The sequence below is a fragment of the Panthera pardus genome, unplaced genomic scaffold (genome assembly GCF_024362965.1).
Source record: "Panthera pardus isolate Hobbes unplaced genomic scaffold, ASM2436296v1 HiC_scaffold_24, whole genome shotgun sequence".
Classification (NCBI taxonomy): Eukaryota; Metazoa; Chordata; class Mammalia; order Carnivora; family Felidae; genus Panthera; species Panthera pardus.
The window spans coordinates 54,074,712-54,094,295 of NW_026526810.1; the positions used below are offsets into that span (position 1 = coordinate 54,074,712).

The window sequence follows — 19,584 nt, forward strand, 5'->3', positions numbered from 1 at the left end:
CCTCCCGCCCTCACATTCCTATTTTTTTTCTGCTCCTGCTGTTGCTGCTGTTGCTGTTTGCCTTTTTCTCCTCCCTCAGCATCACTCACTTCCTCTCCCTCTTCTGCATGAGTCTTTCTCTCCCCACTCCTCCTCCTCACTGTTTTCTTTCTGTGCTCCTGCAGGAACCAAACAGTTCCACTGTAAGGACTCTGAAACACAAGGAACAGGCTGTGGTTGACCTTGTTGGTGAGTGGAAGACACCACAGGATACCACACTGGTGTCCCAGGGCCAGTCAACCTGGGCTGGGCTGGAGTTTCCCTGCTGGCCTGTTGGCAGCAACTCAAGGGAGTCCAGATGATCCTAGAAAAATCTCTGGCCCAACGATAGACAGGCAGAATTGATTTTAAGCCCCTAGAAATGTTGAATTGGAATCAGGTTGAATCTGGGACCCCTCATAGCTAACATAGAACATAACCTAAACCTACAAGGAGTCCAATGTGGCCTCCCTCGAGGGCCATTAAACCCTGAGCATAGTCAGGAGCTCCCTGGGATGGTGCTGATGAGAGGGATGTCGGTGCTGGGATTGCAGACTGGCAGGCACACAGGCTACTTCTTGATGGTAGCAATGGGAAAAGCCCAGAAACTTCCTGCTGGAAAGGAATATGGTTCAAGAGAAGCTACTGTACTCCCAAGGACCTCAGGAAGGGACAGTGCTGGGCTGAACACATCATCTGCAAACTTCTACTCCCGCGTGGTGCCAAAATGATGCCTTGAGACCACTTCAACAGTGGTGAGTACATGCACACACCTTCTCCTTGTGGAGAAAGATGCCCTTTCTGGTGCTGGGAGCTGATTACATTCTGGTTTAACATTTGTTTTAAAATATTATAGAAGGGGCACCTGGGGCTCAGTCGGTTAAGCGTCTGACTTCAGCTCAGGTCACGAGCTCACGGTTCGTTCGTGGGTTCGAGCCCTGCGTCAGGCTCTGTGCTGACAACTCAGAGCCTGAGGCCTGCTTCAGATTCTGTGTCTCCCTCTCTCTCTGCTCCTCCCCCGCTCGAACTCTACCTCTCAAAAATAAATAAATGTTGGGGCGCCTGGGTGGCTCAGTTGGTTAGGCGTCAACTTCAGCTCAGGTCATGATCTCACGATTTGTGGGTTTGAGCCCCACGTCAGGCTCTGTGCTGACAGCTCAGAGCCTGGAGCCTGCTTCTGATTCTGTCTCCCTCTCTCTCTGCGCCTCCCCTACTTGTACTCTCTCTAAAATAAATAAACATTTAAAAAAAACTTTAATAAATAAATGTTAAAAACATTTCTTTTAAAGAATGTCTTCAAGAATGTTTAAAAAAATATGCATTATAAAAGGTAACATTGTGGCCTTATGGAGTCCATTTTTCACTTCCTCACCCCAACTGAGTGGATGTCTGCAGCTAAGAAAAGGAGTTGCACCAGTGAATGGGCAGGACTAAGGACCGTGAGCTAGACCTGAGCTGTGTGAATCACCATCCTTGGGATTGGAACAAAGGAACTGCCAGAGCAGCTAAGAGAAGATAATCTAAAAAACAAATCTAAAAGGCAAGAAGGTTTTTTGTTTTTTACCCAATTAATAATGATAGAAGTATTTGGGATCCCTAAAGACAAACTGTATGGTCCAGACATGGGCAAAATGGCAATTATCCTGACAGCAGTAACTTCTAGAGAAAATAAGCTGCAGACTGAGTGAGAATAATGTAGTGGAGAGATATGACTTCTTCATCCAAAAAATTAAGAATTTGACTTGAAAACATGGTAGAGACAGAAGAATCCCAGAATCACAGAGCTAAGAAGGAACCTGAAGATTATCTACAGTCCTTTTTGTTTACGGGACTAGGATATACTGGGGTAAAAGGACTATAGACAGGGTATTTCAAGTCAGAGAGGTAACAGGGGTCAGTAAAGGAAGTCCTGATCCTGGCAACCCCAGCAAAGGGCCAAGGAAGCTTCTGGCTTTTGCAAGATAAGCCTGAAGCCAAGGCGATCCATTTACTAAAGACCCAGATAAGACATAGCACAATGAAATTCCAAACTCTGGGACACAAAACCCTGCCCAAAGCAAAACAGGAATGACTGGGTACCAAGCAAGACAGGAGGGTTCTCTAGCATTCAGGTGGAAAACTAGCTAACAGATCCTGGTCTTCCCAGGATCTGAGGTGACACAGAAAGGAACAGAAGGTAAGAAACTCACAGCTGGGTTCAGTCTTCCTGGGGCTTTTTTGTGCTCTGGGAAAGATCCGGCCATGGAAAAAGTCAACAGCTTGAACATAGTCATAGGATAAGAGTTAGAACAAGCTCTAAATGAGAATGAGGTCTTTGTTTCTTTTTTTGAGATTTTTTTTTTTAATTCAGAAGAATTCTCTGTGCATATCCCTATGTGTATACTTCTCCCTTCTGCCCATATAGCATTTGCTTTAAGACAATGATTCTTGGGGCACCTGGGTGACTCAGTCGGTTAAGCATCTGACTTCGGCTCAGGTCATGATCTCGCAGCTCTTGGGCTCAAGCCCGCGTCGGGCTCTGTGCTGACAGCTCAGACCCTGGAACCTGCTTCGGATTTTGTGTCTCCTCTCTCTGTTCCTCCCCTGCTTGCGCTCTGTCTCTCTCTCTCTCAAAAATAAATAAAGATTAAAAAATTAAAAAAAAAAAAGACAATTGTCAAGGGGGTGGAGGGTGAGAAGGGAAGATTCCTTGAGGAGGCAAGAAAGAAGGGGGTAGTAGGTATTTATAGTTTGTAAGATTACCCAGCTGACTCTGATATGTTGTTCCCTCCACCTCTTTGAGAACCCCTGCCCAAGAAGTCACCCAGAGGGAAGAAGAAAGCAAGCTGCTTTGTGGGGGTCAGCATGCCTTCTGTTGGCCCACCAAGAGGTGTAGCAAAGGGAATATGGTTTAAATTATTACCATGTTGGGGCACCTGGGTGGCTCAGTCAGTTAAGTGTCTGACTCGGTTTTGGCTCAAGTCATGATCTCTCAGTTTTGTGAGTTTAAGCCCAGTGTGAGGCTCTGTGCTGGCAGCCAGGAGCCTGCTTAAGATTCTCTTTCTCCCTCTCTCTCTGCCTCTCCCTCACTCACACGGTCTTTCTCCAAATAAATAAACTTAAAAAAAAATAAAATAAATCATTACTATATTAATGGTGCATCCAATCGGGAATTACCCCAAACTCCTTTTTAATCCATTCGTGCTGCTATAACAGAGTATCATAGACTGGGTCCATCATAAGAAACAGAAATTTGTTTGTTTGTTTGTTTGTTTTTCCATTGGTTATCAAGTGATCCTTTGTTGAAATATTTTCTTTTGTAGCCCTTAACTAGCTGGGCATTCCACTGCACTGCTATTGCTGTCATCTATGATTTCATGAGGGTGGTGGCCATCAACACTGCAGCCCACAGACTGGGCAGTTCCTAGGATCTCTTTGATGGTTCCAGAGAGTTCTCCAGCTAAAGGTCGGTGCCATATCTTTCGGGCAATGTTGACAATCTCATCAAAAGTGATATTTCCACTGTGCTTGTTTTTCTGCCTCTTTCTGTTTCTTGGCGGTTCCTTGAGGGCTTTGACAATCAGGGCAGAGGCAGAAAGTACCATTTCAGTCTGGGCCTGTCTGTGCTACATGGTCAGTTCCACTATAATCCTTAGACCCTTCTAATAACCGGCTGCCTTGGCAATGTCATTACCAACGCTTTCTGAAGACAGTCCCAGCGGGCTGATCTTCAGGGCCAGGGAAGACATGGCACGGACTTCGCCACTGGTGTGCCTCAGGTATACGACTTTGATTTCATTGGGGTCGAACTTAGGCAGCATGGTGGAGGCAGCTGGTGTCAGATGCACCTGGATCAGGGACAACCAAAGACAGTTTTACCTTTGCCTCATCCAAGCCAAAAGCCAAAGGAGAAATTTATCTCTCACAGTTCTGGAGGCTGGGGGTCCAAGGTTAAGGCACCTGCAGATTTAATGTCTGGTGAGGGCTCACTTCCTGGTTCAGAGACAGCCATCTCCTTGCTGTGTCCTTATATGCTGGAAGGATCAAGGTTGCTCTCTGGAGTCCCTTTTATAAGTGCACTAATTCCATTCATAAGGGTTCCACCCTCATGACCAAATCACTTCCTAAAGGCCTCACCTCCAAATACTCTGACATTGAGAATGAGGCTTCAACATAGGAATTTTGGGGAATACAAACACTTACTCTTCAATCAACCTCAAAATCACTTTAGCACCACCCCAAGAAGTCCATGTTATTTAAGATATGGGTAGCTTACGGGGAGAGGGCATGATCCAAACTAAATTTTCTCTCCTCTAAAATTAGGATTATTGTAAGAAAAAGGTAGTAGAGTTGTCCTTGATTCATGAATTCAGGTAGTCAACAAGCAGTTATTCAAGACTCTACTGGTTTTCTATTTCTGCTACAACAAATTACTAGGAATATAGTGTTTTAAAATAACACACTTCTGGGGCACCTGGCTGGCTGAGTGGGTGGAGTGCACAACTCTTGATCTTGGGGTTGTGAGTTTGAGCCCCATGTTGGGTGTAGAGATTACTTCAAAATCAATCAATCAATCAATCTTGAAAAAAAAAATTAATGTTTATTTTCAAGAGAGAGAGACAGAACGTGAGCAAGGGAGGAAAAGCAGAGAAAGAGAGGGAGACACAGAATCCAAAACAGGCTCCAGGCTCTGCACTGTCAGCACAGAGCCTGACGCAGGGCTCAAATTCACGAACTGCGAGATCATGACCTGAGCTGAAGTCGGAGGCTTAACCGACTGAGTCACCTAAGCACCCCAATAAATCTTTAAAATAAAACAAAATAGGGGCACCTGGGTGGCTCAGTCGGTTAAGCCTCTGACTTCAGCTCAGGCCATGATCTCGCTGTTTGTGAGTTTGAGCCCCGTATCAGGCTCTGTGTTGACAGCTCAGAGCTGGAGTCTGCTCTGGATTCTGTGTCTTCCTCTCTCTGTGCCCCTCCCCTGCTTCTGCTCTGTCTCTCAAAAATGAATAAATGTTAAAAATAATTTTTTTAATTTGTTACAAAATAAAATAAAACAACACTTATTATCTACAGTTTGGGAGGAAAGAGGTTCAGAGTGGGTCTCACTGGGTCAAAGTCAAGGTGTTGGCAGGGCTGCTTTCCTAGAGGCTCCAGGGGGGAATGATTCCTGGTTTTTTCCAGTTTCTGGAGACTGCCCACACTCCTTTGCTCATGGCCCCTTCCATCTTCAAAGGCATGTCCAGCAAAGTCATCTCACACAGTCTGATTTTTCCCTCTTCTGCCTCCCTTTTCTATGCACATAGACTCTCTTGATTACATTGGGCCCATAGACGATCCAGAATAATATGCTCATCTCCAGGGTAGTTGATTAGCAAACTTAATTCCATCTTCAACCTTAATTCCCCTTTGTCATGCCACCTAACATAGTCACAGGTTCCCGAGATTAACAAGTAGACATTTTTGGAGACGTTACAGTCTGGGTAATATTCCAGGGACTGTTCCAGAGAACAGAAGGAGGACTAGTAAATGGCAAAGTGCTCAGTTTGTTATTGTATGTAAATTATACCTTGACAAAGCTTTAAAAAAGTTAATAGCGTAATATTCAAGACCCTTCATAATGCTCATAATAGTTATGAGTACTACTTACTAAGAGTTTACTATGTCTTGGGGCACCTGGGTGGCTCAATCAGTTGAGTGTCCAACTCTTGATTTCTGCTCAGGTCACGATCTCACAATTCATGAGTTCAGGCCCTGCTTGGGATTCTCCCTCCCTCCCTCCCTCCCTCCCTCTCTCTCAAAATAAATAAGCTTTTTAAAAAAAGAGTTTACTGTGTCTTTATATACATCACCAACAGTTACACTCCTTATAACCCTTTGAGGCAGGGGATATTCTATTCCCTTTCTATAGATGAAACTAAGGTTCAGAAAGATGAAGTGCACTGTCCAGGCTCATACCTCTAGTTAGTGGTGGAGGCGGGACTGGAACTTAGTCTGTGTGAACTCCACAGTCTGTGCTCAAACCTCCAGCCTCTTCCTTCAATACATCCTCCACACTCCACCAAAGCAGCCTGTGCTCCAGTTTCACAGATGGTGTCCCCAAACTGCCACATCCACTCCCACAACCATATTTCTAAATGAGCTGTTCTAAAGCTACTACCTCTGAGGAGCCCTCCTCGGCCCCCTCACAAGTCTTCCTGGGATCTGCCAGCTCTACTAACCACTTCTCATAGAGAAGTTTTCAGTCTGTTTTATGGTGGCATGTTATGGGTCACCTTCTTTCACTAGATTCTTCATCTCTCTGAGACTGAGAGCCTTTCTTACTCATTTTTGTATCCCCATAGTGGCTCATCAGTTCATCGTGCACTGTGCATTCAAATGTTTTTTGAGATACTTTGAGTCAAGATGGCTCTGTGAGTTCGCTCTCTTGGCACTCCCTCTGCTGTAAACACATAGCAGGGATAGATAAAACACAAAAAAGAAAACAACAAAATGATAGTGCTGAGCTCAAAAACAAGATTGTAATCTCTGTGGCCCTGAACTAAACAGAAACCTAAAGTCATGAGTAGGACTGAAGCCTCAGGGCTATGAGGATCCTAGTAGAGATGCAGGGGAGACAGCCAGGCACTTAGGAGACAAAAAGTACTTCAGCCTAGGTCAGGAACTAGAGTCAGGCTCAGTGCTTATAGCAGGGGTTGGGGCAGTTTCTCCACCCAAGGGAAAAGACTGACAGACATAGCTGCTAAAAGAGTTCAGAGATGTAGGGACGCCTGGGTGACTCAGTTAAGCTTCGGATTCTTGGTTTCAATTCAGGTCATGATCTCGAGGTTCATGAGTTCAAGCCTCGCTTCAGGCTCTGAGCTGACAGCATGGGACCTGCTTAGAATTCTGTCCCCCCCCCCCCCCGCCACTTGCTCTCTGTCTCTCACAAAAAATAAAAAATTAATAAACTTAAAAAAAAAAGGGTTCAGAGGTGTAGTTTATTTGGGTTATAAAGAAAATTTGGGTAAATAATAAAAGATTTAGGGTTGGATGACAATAAATGTAATATATGGCAAAATTAGTAGAGTGAGGGTAGACGACCATGGCAGCAAAATGCAACTGGGAGAGCCAACCAAAAATCCATGGATAACATCTCCATAAACAAGGCATTCTTCTGAATCCACAATTCAAGCTGGCAAGAATAAACCCTGTTAGCTACAAGACTTGTGTGGGATCAGAATCCGTGCAGAGGGAGGCAAAGGGAAGGAATTCGGCTTTCGGCAACCCTGAAAGCAGGCAAACCCCCAATCGACAACTCTCAGTGGAAGCAGGGAGGGGATCCTGCAGAGTCCAGCTCGCTGATGAGGACCGTGAAGATCCAATAAAGGTCTCATAGTGACGGGGCAGACTGGGTCCTACAAGCTCTCAGAATTACAAACAAAGCTTCCAAGGCAAAGCTCTTTAGGTCCTCAATAAGGAGAAGCTGCTGGGAATGAAATCCCAGGGACAGGGACAAATAGGAAGTAGGTCCAAATAAAAGTAAGGGAGGGAAGCAAGAGAGGCAAATCTCATAAAATATAAGGTTATTTATTTACTGATTTGATTTATTTTAAAGCCACTCTATGAATACAACCAGAAAAGGAGCTCTATTCTAGAACTTGGAACTCTATATTGAAAGAACATGCCATGTATCTGGGAAAATGGATCCAGAATGACCAATAAAAAGACATGGTCTATTGAAACTATTGTACTTGAAAAGAAAATAAATGGTTATTGGCATCCAGGCAAAAAAAGGCCAAGAGGAAAAAATTACATTATACTTTTTTTGCTAGTTAACACTTTATCCGGAAAGTAATACAGTAACATGTTTAAGACAATGACAAGAAAATGCGAACCACAGATTCAGTAGCCAGCCAAACTGATCTTCAAGTATCAAGGCTAGAGAGAAACTGTTGAGAGTACTGCCAAAACTCAGAGACTGCTGTTCTCATGAGTTCTTTCTGAGAAATCAACCAAAGGAAGACCAGAGCGACATAAAGACTGGCAGCTAGATTGCAGTTCCAGGAGTAACCCAGCTCTGACCACACATAAGAGGTCAACACCTCACACCTTAGGAATATGTGGGGGAACAAGATGGAAGGGACCTGGGTCCCTGAATAAGCATCTGGAACAAAGCTGTCTATAAGCCATTCACCTCCAGATGGCTGGGTGAGAGTGAAAGAAATTCCTATTTTGTTTGAGCCATTGTATTCTGTAGTCTCTTTGTTATATCAATGTACCATATAATTTAATAATGTAGAAACTGGTACATGGAAATGAGGTTGCTGCCATAACAATAATCTAAAACGTAGGGTTTTGACTTATTGGAAAGGTAGCTTGTGACAAAGAACCGGATTTTGAAAGCTGGATATTTGGTGACATATCAGATTTTGGAAAAAAATCTTCCCTGTAAAAATGTGGAAGACAGAGACCTATGGAGCTTCTAGCTCTAGGGAAAATGGGTGGAAAAAGCCATGTTAGTCAATACTGCCCTTAGACCTGCCAAGCAGGCTCCCTGCCCCAGACATTAGCCTGCCTCAGGGAGTCCACGCTTTGATGTGCCTTCCCTTGGGTAGTTGGGAATGGCTGGAGCCAGAAATGCCAATTGGGTGGGAAATCCCAATTTGGAACCAGGTCCCACAGCAGTCTAGGTGATCAGAAATGCCTTCCTCAGAATTTTCTAAACCCGTCTCTGATGCCAGGACACAACAACATCATCTAGGTAGAGACCCTGAGCCCAGACTGGACCTGGGTGGGCCCTAGGAACCATTTCTTCCCTTCAGAGCTCTCTCCAAATCTCTACACCCACCCATCCGTACCCAGGCTATAGTTGTTTCTCTCTTTTTTTTTTTTTGAATTGAATTGTTCTTGTCTAGTCAGTACATGGTGCTGGGATTAAACATGCATAAGAAAAACAATTAAATTACCTTATACCATATACAAATATAAAGACTTTGATTTGAAAAGAAAATCTTTAAACCTTTTAAAACAATATATAGGAGACAAACTATATGACCTTGGGGGTAGGAAATAATTTATTTTATTATTTATTTCTTTATAAATAAAATTTTTACTTATTTATTTAATAAATACGGAGAGGGGGAATGAGAGAGAATCCCAAGCTTCTGACAGTGCAGAGCCGAATGCAGGGCTCGAACTCACAAACCATGAGATCATGACCTCAGCCAAAGTCAGATGCTTAACCAACTGAACCACCCAGATGCCCCTATTTTTTTATTTTTTAATTTATTTTTTAAAAATATTAATGTTTATTTTTGTGAGAGAGACACAGAGCACAAGTGGAGGAGGGGCAGAGAGAGAAAGGGAGACACACAGTCTGAAACAGGCACCAGGCTCTGAGCTGTCAGCACACAGTGTGACCCAGGGCTTGAATTCATGACCTGAGCAAAAGTCAGACGTTTAACCGACTGAGTCACTCAGGCACCCCTCCTATTTTTCACTTTTTATTATTTATTTATTTATTTATTTTAAATTTTTTTTTTTTTTTTACATTTCTTTTTGATAGAGAGAAACAGAGCACAAGTGGGGGAGGGGCAGAGAGAGACAGAGACACAGAATCTGAAGCAGGTGCCAGGCTCCGAGCTGTCACTACAGAGCCTGACCCGGGGCTTTAACTCACAAACTGCGAGATCATGACCTCAGCCAAAGGTGAACGCTCAACCAACTGAGCCACCCAGGCACCCCTACTTTTTTTTTTTTTTTAATTTTTTTTTTTTAACATTTATTTATTTTTGAGACAGAGAGAGACAGAGCATGAATGGGGGAGGGTCAGAGAGAGAGGGAGACACAGAATCTGAAACAGGCTCCAGGCTCTGAGCAGTCAGCACAGAGCCCGACGCGGGCTCGAACTCACATACCGCGAGATCGTGACCTGAGCCGAAGTCGGACGCTTAACCGACTGAGCCACCCAGGCGCCCCAGGCACCCCTACTTTTTAAATATTTTATTTTTTAGTAATTTCTACACCCAATGTGGAGCTTGAACTCACAACCATGAGATCAAGAGTTGTATGCTCCAGGGGCTCCTGGGTGGCTCAGATGGTTAAGCACCAACTTCGGCTCAGGTCACAATCTCATGGTTCATGAGTATGAGCCCCGAGTTGGGCTCTGTGCTGACAGCTCAGAGCCTGGAGCCTGCTCTGTCTCTCTTACCCTCTGCCCTCTTCAGCTTGTACTCTGTTTCTGTCTCTCTTAAAAATAAAAATAAACATCAAAAAAAGAAAAGAGTTGCATGCTCCACTGACTGAGCCAGCCAGGTGCCCTGGAAATAATTTCTTAAGTCACAAAAAGCTATTAAGTAAAATATGCAATACATTTGACTACGTTAACGTTTACACTTCTGTACAAAAGGAAAAAAAAAAGTGAAAAGTTGCAACCAAGAGAAGGTTTTTGCCTCATATATAGCTGATATGCGATTGATCCAGAACACATAAAGGATTTCTATAATTGGTAAGTAAATAAAAATGAGCAAAGACAAATCAAAGAAAGAAAAATCCAGTGTCCCATAAACATTCGAAAAGATGCTCAGACTCACTAGTAATTCAGGAAATAGAAATTAAGACAGAAATGGATTATCATTTCACATCCATTAGGTTTGTTAAAAATTAAAACATCTGACAATACTAAGTACTATTGAGATTGTGGACCAAAAGGAACTCTCAGTTACTGCTGGTGAAAATGTTACTTTTATACCCACTGTGAGAGCCTGGCAATATCTAGCAGAGTTGGAGATGTGCATTCCTAAAAACCAGCCTGAAACTCTCTCTTGTGTATATAAGACCTAAGCAAAAATATGCATTGCAGCATTGTTCAGATTACAAAAAGTAGAAACCAAATGTCCATCAATAGGAGAATGAAATGATTGTGTTGTGATCATACAATGAAAAGTAACAGTTTAAATGAATGAACTAGACCTACATATCAAAGTGGGTAAGTCTTAAAAATAAATTGATGTATTTTTATTTCATATATGGGTATATGAATGTAGTGAAAAGAACAAAACATGCAGGGGAAGATAGATACCAATTTCAAATAATGCATGTCTGGGGAGAGAAAGGAGAAATGGGAATGAAATCAGGGAGTAGTTCCTGGGAGGCTTCCACCGTATCTACAATGTTTTATTTCTTTCCAAAATATCAAAATCAAATATGGAAAAAGACTGAGATTTGTATTTGTCTCAAAACTTTTCCGAGCATTCAAAATATTTTATTTAATGTTTATTCATTTTTTGAGAGACAGAGACAGAGCACAAGTGGGGGAGGGGCAGAGAGAGGGAGACGCAGAATCTGAAGCAGGCGCCAGGCTCCGAGCTGTCAGCACAGATCCCATGGCGGGGCTCGAACCCACGAACCGCAAGATCGTGACCTGAGCTTAAGTCAGTCACTTAACCAACTAAGCCACACAGGCGGCCCCAAAATATTTTCTAATTGAAAAAATATTGAGGGTTTGGGAGCTCCTGGCTGGCTCAGTTGGTAGAGGATGTGCCTCTTGATCTCTGGGTTGTAAATCTGAGCCCCACGGTGGGTGTAGAGATTACTTAAAAAAAAAAAAATCTTGGGGCATCTGGGTAGCTCAGCCAACTAAGCATCTGACTTTGGCTCAGGTCATGATCTCATGGTTTGTGGGTACAGGTTCTACACCCGCAGTGTAGAGCCTGCTTGGGATTCTCTCTGCCCCTCCCTCACTCAAGTTCGCGCTCTCAAAATAAATGGATAAACTTAAAAAAAAATTTTTTTTTAAAAATAAGGATTAGTGTCTACCCTATATAATTGTTAAGATTAAACATGTTAATATTATAAGGTTATTTTGAAAAACCCCACAAAATGGGGGCACCTGAGTGGTGCAGTCAGTTAAGTGACTCTTGAGCTCAGCTCAGGTCATGATCTCACAGTTTGTGAGTTGGAGTCCCATATCAGGATCTGCTCTGATAGCCGGAAGCCTGCTTGGTGATCAGTCTCTCCCTCTCTCTGCCCCTCCCCAACTTGTGCTCCCTCTCAAAATAAACAAACAACAACAACAACAACAACAACAAAACACAAAGTAAACAGTTATGTTCACTACCTAAGCTAAAACATACTATGGTTGAGAATTAAAAATAATGAGGTTTACAAAGGTACAGGAAGAGTAGCTGGTATGCAGTATGTGCTTGAACAGAGACTGTTAGGAACAATGATTATAGTGTCAAATAGTTTCTAGGTATCAAAAAAGGGGCATGACCTGATTAAAAGAAATAATAGTAGGTTTGGAAGAAAGCTGCCCAGTTCCAACAATACTCACTGTATTTCTAGAAGACTGCTACTGGTGCACTGTGAAAGTCTATTTCCACGAGGTTTGACACTTTTCTCATCCCAAGTTTGCAACTCAGGGTAATGTGAGATAGTGCTGGTAGAAATATATGTTCCATGTTAGGATGGAAGTTTCAGCAACTAAGAAAGGATTCTGGCTATCCTTTTTTTTTTTTTTTTTTTTTCCATTTGTTTTTTTTCTCTGTAGCCGGATGAAGGTACCTCAAGGTCACAAAAAAGAAAGCATTTCCTAACAAACAATGAAGACTTAAATGTTTTGAGGACCAATATATTTTCAACCATTTTATATATTGATGTTATACATATTTCATTTTAATAAAAGATTTCTGCTACCAAACTTAAAAAATATGAAGAATTGTTTGTTGAAGTGGATTATGGGTTTGTTTGCTTGCTTGCTTCAGCAATTTCCTCGGACTCTTCACCTACAGTTTGGTCAGTAAGCATCTGCAGACCCTGTTTCCGTGTGGCATCCCCACGGCTCCAGCCACCGGGCTAGGTTTTCCGGCCTCCGCTCTGCCCAGATGGCTCCAGCCACCCCCGCCAGCTCTCTCCTCCTCTTCCCTCCCAGGGCGCCTGTCCACATGCTCCTTAGCTCTTTCAGGATAAACTCAGGGACGCTTTCCTCGTTTCCCAAAACCTAAGCTCCTAGGGCGGAAAAACGAGCTCACAGTTCTTTTATATTCCTCGCGGCCAAGTCAATCCTTCAATGAAATTTTACTCCCAGAAGAGAAAAACCTTGGACCGCTTTTAACAAAGAAGCGCCGGCATCGGCGCTGGTGCCCTGTTCCGAGTCACGGGAGGCCCCACCCAGCTGACCTGGAACTGACTGGCTCCCCCTCTCTGAGTCTCTGGGCGCCCCCTCTGGGGAAGCGCTCCCTAGGCCGCCACAGCCCGGTGCCCGCCGGCCAACCGCGCTCCGCCGCGGGCCTGCAGCTGGGTCCCCTCCACGCCGCGGACAAAGGGGCCTGTGTCCTGCAGCCCCCACCCCCCCCTCCCGCCCCCCGGCCGAGCCTTTCCCAGCCGGCCGCCGGGAGGCCTCCGCAAAGGCCGGAGCAGAGCGAGATCGCGCGTGATCCTTCGCGTGGCCCCGCGTGTGGTCCGGTCCCCAGTGGGCCCGCCAAGCCGTTGGGTAGGCCGTGCTAGGCCCCGGCCTCAGTCTCCGCCCCAGGCTTCCCTTGTCAGAAACTCGGGTAGAAGAGCCCCCACCCGACATATCTGGAGCCCTTGAGCAAAGTTCAGGCAAGGCCATCTGACTTGGGCCTTTTGGGTTCTCAAGGGTCAAGACGTAAAATTCCTTTCTCCCTTTTAATGATTCAGGGTCTTTCTCCACTTGTCTGGGTCTTGGGGAGGGGGTGGCAGGGGAAGTGATAGCTTCTCCTTTATGCTTTACCCCAGGGAAAAACAGTAATTTGAGGGAAAGGTGAGAAATTGTGCCTACTTACTGAACCATGGGTACGTGCCAGGCCCTCCTCTAGGCACAGATCCTTTGTCTTAATCATCAAAAGGATTTGTAAAATAAATATTATTTTCCCATTCTACCTTTCCATTTTTAGAAAACTGAGGTTAGGATTTTGGGCTAAGATGCTGGGGATACTGCAATGAATAAAACAAGATGCTGTGCTCACTCAACTTACATGGGGAGAGGCTGGATAATCACAACTAATTAATTACAAAAGGGGAATGAGAGCCCCGAAGACAAATTCCCCAGGTGCTGAGGGATGGGACTTTATAACAGGCAGAGTCACTGGTCTGGCTTGAGAGAGGTCAGGAAGCTTCCAGAACTGTTGCAGCAGTCTGGGGAACAGGGGAGAGAGATCTGAGGATGCTGATGGCAGGAAGAACCCATTCAAAAGAAATTGGGAGAATGGACTCAATAGGACTTAGAAAACTGTTAGTTGTGGAGGATGACTAAAAAGTCAATCCAGTCTTTCTACCACCTCTACCCTCTAAGGCTGGGGCATTGGAAAGAGGAACTAGGTAAATCCCTGGATTCTTATCCTGACTGACTGTCCCTTCTTGCTGGATGACATCATAGACAAATCACTCTGTAAAGCCTTGGGAGACCTGCAGTCCTTCAGTAGACTGCAGGCATGCTACCCCCTATGAGCTATCCCCATATGCTAACACCCATGATGCTGTTCCTTAAACCTTGAGGAACATTGCAAAAAAATATAAGAGGAGCACGTAGGAAAACTACACAATACATCTACAGTAGTCGTGCTGGCACATGGAAATGGAATATAGAGTCTAGAAATTAACCCAAATACATATGTGAACATAGTATATAACAAAAGAAGTATATAAATACATAGAGATGGATTATTAAAGAAGTGTGCAGAAAATATAGATCATTCAGTATACAGTGTTGGGACAATGGATAGCCATCTGGAAAAAAATAAATTTGGATCCATATCTCACTTCTTATTCCAAAATACATTTTAGATGACTCAAAATGAAACAGTGAAAAATAAACTTTAGAAGCACTAGAAGAAAATGCAGGTTTTTAAAAATAGTCTTCTTGCATGGGGCACCTGGCTGGCTTAGTTGGTAAAGCATCTGACTATTGACATCAGGGTTTTGAGTTCAAGCCCCAGGCTGGGCGTGAAGCCTACTTGAAAAAAATAATAATAATCTTGCAGTGAGAAGTCCTTTCTAAGTATGACACAAAACCCAGAACCTATACACATACACACTCAAATAACCACAGCAAAAACATCATCTACACCATGTACCACAAAAGAATAATTTCCTTTATATAAAATGAACACTTACAAATTAGTAACAAGGGACCAACAACTTAGTAAAAAAGTCTATGACAAACGGTTCACAGTAAAGATCAAAATGGCTAAGAGCATACGAAAAGGTGTATCACTTATAATGAGAAGTGCAAACTGAAATTACAATGAAATACTGCTCTCACTTACCAGATGAACAGAACTCACCTTGGATTCTTGGGTTCTTGGCAGTATCAACCACAATTTAAAATGCAAATTCCTTCAGCAATTTTTCTTTTAGGAATTCTTCTATAGATACAACCCTACAAGTATGCAATGATATGCCTAAAAAGTTCATTGCAGCACTATTTATAATAGCAAAATATTGGAAACAACCTAAATGTTCAATGTTAAGGAGCAAAGATGCATACATACAGCTAGGGAAAAGTTTCATAATAGAGGCTCTGGAGATTTGAATTACATCCATAAAATGGAAACAGTAATTGTATCTACTGCACAAGGTTGTTGTGAAGATTACAGTTAAAATACCGAAAGCACTTAGAACAATATCCAGAGTATATACCATTAGCTATTTACTTACACATATTGTTAATAAAAAGAGCAAAGGGGAAAAACAACATGTACAATAACCTACCACTTGTGCAAAACAAAAATACAAGTGTATAGGTTATTGAAAATTTCACAAAAAATCAGTAACAGTGGTTGCCTCTGGGAATAGAAACTTAAGAGCTAAGCACAAGGCAACTTATTTTCATTGTCTGCCTTTCTACATGTATTTTTTTAGTATTTATTTATTTTTGAAAGAGCGAGTGAGCAGGAGAGCGGCAGAGAGACAGGGGAACAGAGGACCTGAAGTGGGCTCCATGTTCGGGCACCTGGGTGGTTCTGTTGGGCATCCCGCTTCGGCTCAGGTCATGATCTTGCGGTTCGTGGGTTTGAGCCCAGTATTGGGCTCTGTGCTGACAGTTCAGAGCCTGGAGCCTGTGTCAGATTCTCTGTCTCCCTCTCTCTCTTTGCCCCTCCCCTGTTCACACTCTGTCTCTCTCTCGCTCTCAAAAATAAATAAACATTACCAAAAAAAAGTTATTGAAGTGGGTTCCACGCTGACAGCAGAGCCCGATGCAAGGCTGGAACTCACAAACTGTGAGATTATGACCTGAGCCGGAGTCAGTCAGACACTTAACCAACTGAGCCACCCAGCTGCCCCTACCTTTCTATACTTTAAAAATTGTTTACCATGGGTATTTGACATCTATTTGAAAAAATAATATTTTAAAGTAGAAAGATATCAATCAGAAACACATAAAAAGTAATTAAATTTTATAAGATGTAGAAATTAAATTATGCTCCAATCTTTTCCATTAGTGTTATTCTGTTAGAATGATTCTATATTGCAGTCACTGAACGAGTTTGCAAATACTTGCTGCACCCTTTCAAATTATTGATGGAGAATAGTGTTTGCACGTTAAAGTGTGGACCAGAAGCATCAGCATCACCTAAGAGCTGGTTAGAAATGCAGAATCTCAGGCCCCACCCCAGACCTACTGAATCAGAGTCTACATTTTAATAAGAGTCCCAGGTGATCTGTCTGGGGATCTTGTTTGAAGTATGAGAGGCACTGAGCTAGGTACATTAATAAAAAACAAAAATATAAAACAGAACAAAACCACTGTTCTACTCTTGTCTCTTCTTTTTGACCCCCACTTCTCAAAATTGCTGTGGTTAGATGATTCTGGAAAACACACTGCAGAGTGCAAGAAAGCACACACAAAATAATCCAACCTGTATGACTCTATATGAACTTTAAAAAGAAGTACTTTAATCCATGATGTTAAAAATCTGGATAGAGGTTACCTTTGGGGAGGGGGGAGGAGGCAGAGGCTGGGGCAGGGCCTAAAAAGTTGCTTCTGGAGTGCTGGTAATGTTGTCTCTTGATCTGGTTGCTGGTTATTTGGATCTGTTTGTGAAAAATTCTTAAGGACTGTGCACTTCTGATTGGCATATTTTTTGGGGATGAATCCTATACTTCAAAAAAAAGGGTTTTTATTTATTCTTTCAATGTTTATTTATTTTTTTAGAGAGAGGAAGAGAGAGCAGGAGGAGGGGTGGGAGAGGGATAGAGAACCCCAACCAGGGCCCACACTCACTGTGGAGCCCAACACAGGGCTTGATCCCATGACAATGAGATCATGATCTGAGCCAAAGTCAAGAGTCAGACGCTTGACCAATTGAGCTACCCACATGCCCCCCAAAAAAGGTTTTTAAAAACTCCACTATCATGGGGTGTCTGGGTGGCTCAGTTGGTTAAGCTTCTGACTTCGGCTCAGGTCATGATCTTGTGGTTCGTGGGTTCGAGCCCTGCATCGGTCTCTGTGCTGACAGCTCAGAGCCTGGAGCTTGTTTCATTTTCTGTGTCTCCCTCTCTCTTTACCCCTCCCCATTCTCTCTCTTCTCTCAGAAGTAAATATTAACATTTTAAAAAATTTAAATAAAAAAGCCTTGTTGGTTAAGCAACTGGCTCTTGATTTTGGCTCAGGTCATGATCTCATGGTTTGTGAAAAGGAGCCCTATGTCAGCCATTGACAGTGTGGAGCCTGCCTGGGATTTTCTCTCTCTCTCTCTCTCTCTCTCTCTCTCTCTCACTTTACCCCTCACCCCCCGCCTCAGTCAAAATAAATAAGCATTAAAAAAAAAAAAAATGCCATTATTATCACCTACCTCAAACCCCTTGATCATGGGGGGCCAAGACACTTGGGGAAAAGAGACTGAGCTGAGAAAATTATTTACGCAGATTTAATTACTGGTAGATGACTCTCACTTTGTCACACACACACATACTCATATCATAACTCTTGTACATTTTAAAAGGTACCTAGTACTGACCTGCATTCACCCAAAAGATAATATGATTATGACAGAGCTGTTTAAGGTGCTCTCTGGAATGGTAGGGAGGGAAAAAGCAGTCTTTAGGGGACTCTCTGATTTAGTGGGTTTCAAGCCTGAATTGATTGACCATTCATTAACCACATAACCTTGGACAAGTTACTTATCCTGCATTTCTGTCCTATTGGAGGATGATAATTATATTCCCATCTTACAGGAATGCTCTCTGTATTAAATGAGATAATACAGACGAAGTGCTTGGCCCAGTGCCTAGCACATAACAGGAGCCCATTAATGGTAAATAATGATTTGAGAGTAAAGGTCTCCTCAATCAAGAATTCTCAAACATTACCACACAGATAATCATTACAGGCAGTTAAAGCCAATCACAGCAGGAAACATTCTGAAAGCCATTTCCCTGGAAGTGAATTCAGGTCTTATGATCCACGTGGGAACCAGAATCTGGGATGCCAGCAACAGGTTTTTCAGGATATTTGCTTTCAGAAGCACCCGCCTCATTCCACTGCTCTCAGCCAGCAGGGCAATACCTGTGTCCCTCCCTGTCTTCCCACACCCCTCCACACAGAGAGGGACCCAGTTCTCACGCCTCCTGCTACATATTCTCATGAGTTTGCTCTGAAAGCTTCTAACCTAAAATTTTCCAGTGGAAATACTTGGAAGCAAACTTTATGCTCTTATTTCTAATGCTTAAGAGGCATGCCATTCTCTTAGCCCATTTCTTCCCCTGAGTTTCCCCTGGCTCCCAGCAACAATGTAAAGGTGAGAACAAAGGCTCCACACCCAATGATAGAAGGAAAGTCTGACAGAGGGGTAGGAGACAGCCAAAGTAGTCTTTGTCCTTGTTCCAAGAAAAAGAACCTTTCCATAACATTTACATTTTAAAAGATCAAGGGTGGTTATCTCTAGGTGGTAGGATGATTTTCTACATTTTCCTAATTGTCTACAAGGACTATGTATTATCTTTATTTATTCTTGAGAGAGAGGGTGTGAGCAGGGGAGGGGCACAGAGAGAGAGAGACAGAGAATCCGAAGCAGGCTCCAAGCTGTCAGCACAGAGCCCAACGCGGGGCTTGAACTCACAAACCGCAAGATCATGACCTATGCTAAAGTCGCTCAACCAACTGAGCCACCCAGGCACCGTATGTATTATCTTTAATGTGATAATATTCTTTGGGCTCTTCTCTAATTACAAAAGCTTTTTTTTAAAGTTTATTTTTGAGAGAAGAGTGACAGAGAAAGAGAAAGAGCACAAGTGGGGTAGGGGCAAAGAGAGAGTGGAGAGAGAATCCCGAGCAGGCTGTGCACTGTCAGCACGGAGCCCAATGTGGGGCTCAAACTCACAAACTACCGACATCATGACTTGCATCAAAACCAAGAGTTGGACATTTAACCAACTGAGCCACCCATGCGCCCCTAATTACAAAAGCATTTTGTGCTCAATGCAAAAAACTTGGAAGGCACAAAGGAAAACAAGTCCCCTTAACTCACATCATGTAAAGATAACAGCTGTTAACATTTTGGCATATGTCTTTCCAGACTTTTCTCTATGTAGAGATGCTTCATTTTTGTGATCTGGAAAAAAGTAAACAGTTAAGAGACAAAG

General features: G+C 43.2%; 1 pseudogene; it reads right to left on the reverse strand.

Annotated features, from left to right (window-relative positions):
* Positions 1-3,203: 3,203 nt before the first annotated feature.
* On the reverse strand, positions 3,204-19,580 carry LOC109263120 (60S ribosomal protein L12-like; annotated as a pseudogene).
* Positions 19,581-19,584: the final 4 nt, after the last annotated feature.